At 51.2% G+C, this 10396-nt stretch overlaps 1 long non-coding RNA gene across 1 annotated transcript; it reads right to left on the bottom strand.

Moving 5' to 3' along the window:
* Positions 1 to 2267: 2267 nt before the first annotated feature.
* On the bottom strand, positions 2268 to 4425 carry LOC111733672. The gene is made up of 2 exons (XR_002778098.1): positions 4023 to 4425; positions 2268 to 3577 (listed from the first exon to the last, which is right to left on the bottom strand). It is a non-coding gene; the product is annotated as an uncharacterized LOC111733672 (long non-coding RNA).
* Between the last annotated feature and the right edge of the window lie 5971 nt (positions 4426 to 10396).

A 10396-nucleotide genomic window follows, 5' to 3' on the forward strand; every position in this document is an offset into this window, starting at 1 on the left:
GAGTGAGCACCTCACCCAGAGTTTTAGGTAGTCTGTTTAATTTCTAGAAGCCTGGATGGCAGAGTCCTGTTCCTCTACCTTCACCCATACCTGTCCCCTGCCTGTGCCACCTACCCCTCACCTGAGGGTGGGGATGTGTGGGGAAAGAAACCGGGGGTTGAGCCCGTGGGACAGAAAAAAATGATGCAGAAAGAAAACACTCTCCGGGCCAAGCCCGATTCTTCCCCTCCCTCCTGTCCGTCATTCCAGGAGGGACTATTTAGCACCTAGAACACGCCAGGGATCAGGCTAGGAACTGGGGACACTCAGCTCTCGGGCGGCTCACCCTCCGACAGCGGAGACATTGACAGATAAGTCATTACAACTCAGGACTTTCGAGGCGAGATTAAACCGGAGTACAAAGAATACTAAAGGCCAAAAAAAAAAGAGAGAGAGAGAGAGAGGAAATGACTGACCATTTGGATGCGACGTGGGTGCCATTTGGGACGAAAAGCTCGGCAGAGCAGGTGGCCTGTGCACCGGGTCTGGAGTGTGCAAGACAAGAAAGGCCTTCGAGCAGAGAGCCGTGAGAGGTGTGACAGCTGTCACTCTGCGGAGGGGGCAGCGAGGGCCTCGGCACGTGTTCGCCGCCCGAGCGGAAGATTTTTAACACCCGCCCCTCCAGAAAGTCACATTCAGTAATAATCATGAAATTAAGTGAATGACAATAAAGGCCGGAGCGGAAACGCAGAATGTGACATTTTCCTCGTATTGAACTTTGTGTGATAATCTTACAGTTGTAAAAACTATCAGTAAATTGTAATAAAATCAGAACGTTTCCAAAAGGTATAACTTAGGCAACTGCTAAATCATGTCACTGACATTTGGTTTCTCGATCCGTTCTTTAGTTTTAGAAATCATTCCCAATCAAAAAGAAGTCTTAATTTTAAGGATGTTATCAAATCCAGTCAAATATTTCACACGTGAGCTAAAATTTGCTCTTACCAAACAAAAATACTATACCTCTCGGTTCACACAGTTTCACTGCCTTAAACTTTAAACACTAATTAAAGACTCTCAGCGGTCACACAGAATGACCAGGTGACAGAGCTACAGTTCTGCTTCTCTGCCTTTGCGGTCACCAGCTACTCGTTTACTTGAACTTGCTGTTTAAATAGAGGAATATCTAGGGCTGTAGGGGTCAGAGATGGTAAATGTCCAAAGCAGCCACACCGATCCTGAGCTACTACGAACTTCCTCTTCAAACAAAGGCATGTCCCCAATCCGCAAGTGTCGGAGGCCGACTCTGTAACTAGTTCTATGAATTAACCTCCACGTGTAAACCAACTCACAACGGACAAGTAACGCACATCTGCTCACAGGAAACTTAACATGATTCATCCCAATCGGAAGCACAGCAACTGCTTAGGGTTTATACCAACAGAGATTTTTTCTCCCTGGGAGGTATGTTTTGTCACTGACGTTGCTAAGAATTGCCAGTGGACAACACATACAGGTGGCCAGAGCGAAGCGGTCCCCACCTCACCACGCCCAGGACCCGGCCGCTCGGCGCTTTCCTGTGCCTGGCCCTTCGGCTACTCTGCCATTTTCTTTCATCCGCTGGCATTTTTTCCTGCCCCTTTTCTTAGACAAGGCCTTGTTTAAATGCAGTCCGTGCCTCTGCCTGCAGGGACATGCGATTCTGCGAGCTGTCTGAGGGTCCCACCTTCACACGGAGACCTCGCCCTTCAGAAGGACGCGGAGTCAGAGGACAGGATGCTTTCCAGCCCAAGGGCGCCAGTGAGGTTGACACCATTCACCACGGTGTGCGCACGCGGCAAGGTGTCCCCACGCTCTCTGGGGCGAGGGGGGGGCTTCCTCAGACAAAGAGGCAGAAGCAAAGGTCGTGGGTGACAGGGATGGGACACAGGGGTGAGAGGTAAATCACCGTCCATCGTGACCAGTGCAGGGGGACAAGTAATCGCGGACAATTGGGAAAAAAAAAAAATGTCAACTCACATTCCCCACTGACGGGGTCTTCCCTGTACCTGAAAAGGAGCTGTGTATTTTCTTTTTCTACCAAGAACAGGATAAAAAAAAGCGATATAACCAGTGAAGTCACAGAAACGCGTTGGGGCTCTCGCCACCATTTACTCGCTGTGTGGCATGAGGCGGAGAACCTGACTTTCTTTGAATCTTAATTTCAACATCTGTTTTTAAGAAGAAATTAAATGACGTATGTGGAACGAAACAAAAAAATAGCTAATGCCTGGCACTGTGAACGGAGCTGTTCAGAATACGTTAGTTTATTTTTACTAAAAAAAAATGAAGTCAGCCGTTTCGTGCCTTATGAGAATTGGTTGTGAACGTTTTTAAAACCTTTCCTTAAGGAAAATTTGAAACACGTGTAAAAACCATTCTGCGACGAATGTTCACAGAGCCCTCACTCGCTTTCAACAAGTGTCATCTCGTAGCCAATCCTGCTTCCGTCCTCTGTCCTCTTCCGGATGATTTTGAAGCAAATGACCTCCAATATCCCCTCATTAAATCCAGAAATACTGAAGTATATTCAATATATACTCGGATGGGTGTGGAGTAATCGGGTGGTCATTTTACAAACTACACAAACATCTAACCAACGTACTGTACACCTGAAACCAATAAAAAAAAAATTCTAATTGTCTCATAAATGTCATAAATGCGTTGGGGATTCTTTTTTTACAATTTGTTTTACTCAGTCTCCAAATGAGTTTCTCACATGGGGATTGAGGACCTGTCTTTAGGTCTCTCTGTGGATTCCATACCCCCCATCTGAAACTGATCAAATTTAGCTTTAAATCCCAGCCCTAGAGCTCATCCCTCTCTATATATACACACCCCTCAGGAGTCCAGCCTTCTCCTCAAAAATCAGCAAACACCGAGGCACAGGAGGACAGTGGCTGGGACCTGACTCATGGTCACAGGGTCCGAAACTCTGGGAGACCAGAGATGACACCTTGACCTGGTTGTGCTTCGTGCCCTGAGCCCTGAGGTGGAATGGCTCCCTGGGCACTCTCCCATGACACCAGACAGAGGGACGCTGGAACCGACCTCAGAGCTGTCCTTTTCGTATTGGACTCATCTATGTGACCCGAAGAAATGATCCATCCCCCTGACCTCAGCTCCCGCCAGTCAGCTCCCAGCTCCAGCCTGCACCCGCCTAACGCACAGGGTCTGGTGACTTAGCCCCAGAGCCTCGGTACCCACACACCATCGGGGAGCTCGGGCGTTTGAGCGCTGGTTCCGTTCTCCTGGTGGTCACCGGTCATCAACGACATGGCCAGCCTTTCTCCACCGCAACTCCCCGGGGTCCAGGGTTTGGCTCTGCTAGTGCCAGGTGGATGAACCCTCTCTGTTCTGTCACCCGTCCTCACCCACGACAATTCTCACTTGCAATATTTTTTGAAGAAATGCGGTGGTTCGTCCGGCAGAGCGTGCCATAGTCTGCACTCGGCTGGCACGTCCCGTGTGTCTTTAACTCGTTCCTCTCTTCTCTGCGTATCTCGTAAGCAGGCGTGGTAGGTCGGCGTTTTCTAAACGATGTTTATAAAACGACTTTCTAGGAGATTCCAGAAACAAGAAAGATTTACGTCGATCAGGAAAGCAAAGGCAGAGTCCGGGCTGGATGCACAGTGATGATCAGATAATAAAGCTCGCTTCCCTCCTCCTGGTGCCAACAGATTTCCTTACTGCACGATCAATAGGAAGAAGTTTAGAACTAAGTCGAACTGTCGGCAGCACATTTTTTTTAAAAGGTGATCACACCTTTAGGACCCATTTTTATTACCTGAATAAATTCAAGAAGCGTACGTCATACTTCCTGATCTTTTCTTTTTACGATGAGGTATATTTACAAAGTTGTTTTCTCCCTTGAATGTTTCTGGGAGACGTGTGTCTGGGGGCTGAGCGGGCTCCCTGTGACGTCGACGGGACCCCAAACAAAATGTGATGCCGACTCCTCAGTAGCTCTGCCACCGAAAAGTTACGTCGAGGATTTCCATCACCTGTCCGTTGCGGCACCAGACCGTCTGGACGATGCAAGCTCCTTCATGGCCGAGGCGAGGTGCACGTCTGTAACTGTGGCGGAAGTGGGGGGGGGTGCAGGGGAGCCGTCTAAGCCACTCTGTCCTCCGGGCACAGAAATTGTCTTGTCTTTGGAGCCACCCTTGGTAGCCATCTACATCCCGAGTGATCTAGTCAGGATTCCCCTGAGAATAGAAACAGGAGGATGCATTTACACACGTATCGAGCCAATAAGGCAGTGGCTCACTCGAGGACCGTACAGAGAATTGATGTGCTGGCACAGAGGCCTGAAGGAACGGTCTGGGGTGCAGCAAAGGCGTAGGCGAAGCTGCAGTAACACGCTGACCCGAAACGCGTAACGTCTCACGCAGGGCACAGGTCGACGTCTTGTTTATAAACCTGATCACAGCTCCTTCACGAGGCGATCCCGGGACCCCAGCTCCTTCTGGCTTCTGGTCCTGCACCCCCCGGGCCCCCAGTTTCATTCGAATCCAGCCAGCAGCAAGTAAAAAACAGAGCAAACAGTGCCGCTGAGTCTTCAAAGCCTCGGCCCAGAAACGGACACTTGTTGCTGTCCCATTGGCTAGAACCCGCTGCAGCCAGTTACTGCTCAATTCCTCGCTTTTCGACTTTTAAGCCAGAGTAAATAAGTGCCGCGTCAGCATTTGTCGAAGTCACGGGCTTTTCGTATTGGACTCGCCTATGCGATATTTAATAAAACTTTTAATATTGAGCCACCGGTGCATGGTGGGATATTGCTGTGCTGGACCATTTGTTCATATTTTTTATTAGAATCTTCACTTCTCCGTTTATAAAGTGAACCAGTCTGTGCTTTTCTCTTCTTCCCCTCCCCCTCCTCCTTCCTCTTCGGCATTAGGTTTCCGCCAGCTTCGTCAACGAATCGATGTATTGCCCACGACACGACATATAACATGTTTATTACTCTTACGAGATTATAGTGGTCCGTAAATCCTTAAAAACATTACGCTGGATTTCTTTAAAAAGAGGTAACGAGCAAATAGTTGTTGAAAAACAAAATATTTGTGCTTCGCAAGGCCAGTCGCATGCTTGATTTTAACAGCACGTGCTGGGCCAGCTGCTCGGAGGGCCGTTCTAGACTCATTCGTGTCACTGGGGCATGTCACAATGCCACGTCACCCTGAACTTCTATTTTATCCTTAAAGAAGATACTGGATAATGGGATATCCAAAATCCCTTCCGATCACTCAGATGTTTTTTTTCTTTTCTAAATTTCACAGATGACTCCTTCAGTTCAGAAGCCAAGAAGGAGCACTTTAAACCCAAGATTTTTCCCACTTCAGCTTCCATCCTGCAAGGAAGACAGGGGTGGAGAAATCGGAAGTTATGTTAGCTTCGTATAAATAATAAAAGCAGCGCACGTCTCCATCCCCCTCCCATGAGGAAAGAAGGAAAGCAGGGTGAGGATCCAGCCTCTGAAACCCCTCATGAGGTCGGTAATCACTTATCAGAGCCGAGAGCGAGAGCGACCCTCGGCCCAGCTCCCCGCCTGCAAACACACGGTCCCTCATTTCCTGGCATTTAACAACAGCAAAAGGGCTGACTCGTGTGTGACTTCCCTTATCGAGATGGCTTGCGAGCTAAACCAGAACTCGATTTCCTCTGCGGCTCGCCCCCGCGACTTGTGACAATTCCCACAGGAGACCTCTGAGCAGAGCTGCTCTTTGCAGATGTCACTCACAATTGCATCGATCAGCGCTTTTCTTAAAAAATAATAATAAGGCGGAGAAAGGGAGCTTCCCTTACTCTGTTATTGCATTAAGTAAATATCTGGAAAGCCGGATTCGCACGATTCTGTTTAAATAAGGATTCTTCGCCTTAGGAAATGACACGTTCCCCTAGTGCATTTCAAACAAGTCAATCCCGCCCCCTCCCCAGAAAATGTGGTCAAGTTCAATATCATTTAAGGACGCATTGTCCTTCACCCGCAAGCCGGCGAAGGGAAGTCATCTTGTCCAGCCCTTGAGCATCCAGGAACCACACTGGTCACCCTACGTGTGGCCTAGGAGTCAGTCTTTGCCTTGTGAGCCGGATGTGCATGAATCGTCGTTTTACCTTATCTCCTCAAATCAAAGTCGACTCCGAGGCACCCTTCCACCGAGAGCGTGAGGAGGCCAACTGTGGATGCTTCTTCCCGTTCCGCGCCATCCCCGGAGTCAGAAAAAGGTGCACCTGCCTCCTGTTTCCCGCCACGAGGCGCGTGGAAGGCCGGCGGCCGTGGCTCCCGCCCCGGCGTGGGCAGAGGGGCCCTACCACGAGAGGGTCACGCCGGTGCCCGGGTCCAGGCTCCACGGAGCACCACACGGCCGTCCCTCTCGACGCCCTTCCTGCCTTGCTCGTGTCACCAGAGAGAAGAATAGGCTCCCCCTACTCCTGGGAGCCACCAACTCATGTCCCCTTCACAATCCTGAGGAATTACTCTTCTCCGAGGGCCAGCAGCTCCTCTCTGCGGACTCTGGCCTCATCCCCTGAAGAAGCCGAGGCTCCCAGAACTTAGACGCAGGAGGGAATCCGAAGCGTGTCCAGAACTCGGATCCAGGGGGAGTCGCATCCAACAGCACACGACTCCTGACTTCTAGTCTGCGTTGCTGGGCTGCGGGGCAGCGGTTAACAATGAAACAGCGTGAGAGGCGACGTTCAGTTTCTTTCCGGTCTCGGCTCTGCTGGCCCCGGGAGGGCACGGCCGAGCCGCTTGCTGGAAATGCCAGCTCCGACGTGTCGAGTCAGCACGTGTTACTGTGCGTTTCACGTGCACAGAGAGAGAACGCAGCGCGGGCGAGGAGACGTCCCTGGTAAACCGGATCTTGAGCTGAGCCCATCGTGTCTCTGGAACCTTCCACTGACTCGGTAAACACACGAATAGGTGTTTTCGTTGAGCGTCCGTTATGTGCCAGGCACTCTGTGAAACACTAGCAAAGCAGGGTGAACACGGCACAGCATCGCGTTTGAGGGGTTCAGAGTCTCAAAGACAAAGGCAGAAAGGATTCATCCCGTGGTCGATACGGAGGTCCCTCGGAAAATTTTTTTAAGCCACCATTTGGTCCAGCTGACTCACTTCTACTTACACATCCAAGGGAGCCGAAAACGGGATCGGAAGAGAGATTCGCACACCCATCCTCACTACAGCGTTATCCGCCACAGCCAAGAGGTGGAAGCCACCTAAATGTCCATCGAAGAACGAACGCATAAAGGAAATGCGGTATATACCTACAGTGGAATATATTCAACCTTTGAGAAGAAGGAAATCTCATCACATCCCGCAACATGCATTAACCTTGGGGACATTATGCTAAGTGAAATAAGCCAGTCACAAAAAGACAGACACCTGATGCCTGATTCCACGTACGTGAGGTCCCTGAGTGCTCACAGGAGCAGGAAGCCGAGTGGCAGTGTCCAGGGGGCCGGTGTGTGGGTGGGGGACGAGGTTCGGGGAGGGGGGCTAAGCCAATAAAATACCCAGAGCTGATAAAATTGGACAAACCCTCGGGAAACTAAGGTCGAGCGATTCTTGCTTAAGAAAAAGTAGTGACATCAAAAAGAAGAGATCTTGAGGCCGATTATGATTTTCCTTCATCTGCCGTAACGGATTGGAAGAACAGTACGTCCTCGTGCAAGATCAATGCCAGGAGAGGCTCAAGTTCACGTCCGACAGCCCTCAGCTCGCTGCGCATGATTCAGCTTCGCCATCTCCGCGGGACTCGTTAGCACCTGGAGGTGACCCCATGTGTGCCGGCCAATCTCTCTCTGTCCCAACTGTGCAAACGCCACCCTCTGTCGCCAGCCTACTCACACCCGCCTATAAATCCTAGTTAGAGAGTAAGGAAGCGGGTGTAGACACCCGACACAGCCGTCACGGATAAAAGCACGTACTTTCCCGAAAATCACGGGCGGAACGCATCCCTATAGGTTACTGACCCACGTGTCTCCTGGGACTGCGAGCTAACCACGGCACTAGCAAGACCATCGTTTTCTGTCCTGCAAAAGACGGAGCTAGGAAAAACAAAATTTAAAAGTCACGTGGGCCAAGCGAACGAGGAGTCAATAGATCAAATCTGAGTTCTTTTGCTTTATCAGAAAAAGAACCGAAATTGGTACGTGTCAGCATGGCTTTCAGGCTATACGGCCAAGACAGAGATGAACAAGACACATCCTCAAGGAGCTTAGAGTCAGGCAGAGAACATAAGACATGATATGGATTACATATATGGTTGGCGCGGCACAAAAAGCTTTTCAAAGCGATCCACAAAGCTCACGGCCCCCCAGTGCTGGCTTCTGTTTTGGGCGCTGACAGACTCGGGATGCTCAGGGAGCTTTTGTGTTGAGGTGCGTTTCAGGGAGCCAGCTGGAAGGCCACCTGTGTCATTTGGGACTATTCACGACTGGAATGCACCTGACCGTTTGCCTGAGCTGGAGACTGCTCCCTAGGATGAAGGATGCTCTGAACTGTGGCCTCCTCATTCTGCCCCTCCTTCCTCGAGGGGGCTTCCGCGGGCATCGCCCAAGGACATTCCGTAATGGTCACCCTGCAAAGAACAGTCCCCAGATCCGGGAGCCGAAACACAGGCGTGGGCCGGGCTTGGCCTCTGCCTATGCGCGTGCCTTCAGGTTCACTTGAAAGATAGACTGCGGCCCAAGGCCCCTTCTGCTCCCCTTCCTTTTGTTCTGGCAAGTTCCCTGACTCAATATCAGAGAGTGGCTTACGGTACCGGCCCAGTTCTTAAGAGCCGCGTCGGCTGGAAAATGCAATCGATACGTTGGTTCATCCACGTTCTGGACAGAGGAGGAGGCTGACGCTCCGGAGAGTGGCCAGCAGAGGGGGGGAATCTTCAGGGCCACCCTCTCTCCCACGGGGCCACCGCACACACCTCCGAGGTGAGTCAAGGGCATGCGTGCGGCAGAGCTTGAAATAACAACAGGCACGAGAGAGGCCCCTCCGTGCTCTGGCGACCGGGGACGGCCTGCGAACTCAAAGGCATTGCACCACCTCGCGTGGCCGCCACCACGCGGTCCTCGAGGTCCTCATCCTCATAACGAGCCTCCTGCTCAAATGCCAGGGGCCGGAGGCGGGTCCCCACGTGTGCTCAGAAACACATCTGCCCACACTGCGCCTCCCACACAGCCCCGCGGTGGCACCTGGCCCCGGCACCCGCCTCAGAAAATATCTGGCTCCCCTCCCAATGGTGCCACGCCCCCCCCAAAGGTGCTACATCCACAAAGCGTCTGCAAAGAATAGGAAGGACACCTCGCTGATACCTCTCTTCCTGATTCTGAGTTTCAAACTTGGTCACCTGGGCCCCGAAGCAGACCCGCCCCTGTCCTTGGGCCACACAAATGCAGCCTTTTCATCTTAGACATCATAAAATAACTTGTCCCACGACGGGCTCTTCCCTCATGCATATCAGACGGGGCGGGGAGGGAACACAGGGCCACCATTCCAGAGCTCGGTCCGACTTCGAATCTGAGTTTCTGCTCTGCTGAGACGCACAGGAATGTCATCAGGCACCTGAACAACCCGCTTTCCGATGACACCCAGGGAAGCCTGGTTGGAGACCCAGCGTCCACTTCAAGATCGTGTGTTTTCCCCACACGGTTGTCACATGCAGGTGAGGTCCAGCCTTGAATCGTCTCCCTGCCTCAGGTTCCTATAAACTAAGTCTGGGATCCCCTTTTATGAGTCACATAGCTGCCCAGGAGCTTCTGACAACACTGGCAAAGATCAATCTCCTGTGGGCCCAAATCTCAGTCCACCGAGATGCCAACTTCCAGTTTCCGGCCTGATACGGAAACCGCCTGGAAGTGGTCACTGTCCCCGCCACCCTCTCGACAAGAAAAAAGATGAACACGCGGAAGATCAGCAACTCTCGTTAGATCCTTGTCAGAGAACTAAGGTCACAGGGCAAACTGCTGCCTCCAAAGCTGGAGAGACAGACACAGCTTACGGGGAGCAGAGGCCCCAAAAGCAGGCTGGAGCCAGCGCGTGCAGGAACCCACGAAGCTTCCATCGACTAGTTGTCGGAGGGTTAGTGCGGACACCACAGCTACAGCAAACAGTAAACACAGCGTAACTTCCAGCCAGATAAACCTGAAAATCACAACGAAGGCTTATCTACTGCTGTTCCTTTTACCTGATACGTCATGCCTGACTTTCCACAAAAAATTACAAGGCATGATAAAAGGCAAACATCGCAGACCGAAGAAACAAAGCCATTATCAGAACCAGACTGAGTTTTGGTAGAGGTTTTGGAATGATCAGACCTGGAATTTAAAATAACTAAGATCCATATGCTAAGGGCATATAAGTAGCTTTCCAAAACAG

This window comes from Pteropus vampyrus, unplaced genomic scaffold (genome assembly GCF_000151845.1).
Source record: "Pteropus vampyrus isolate Shadow unplaced genomic scaffold, Pvam_2.0 Scaffold612, whole genome shotgun sequence".
In the NCBI taxonomy this organism is placed as follows: Eukaryota; Metazoa; Chordata; class Mammalia; order Chiroptera; family Pteropodidae; genus Pteropus; species Pteropus vampyrus.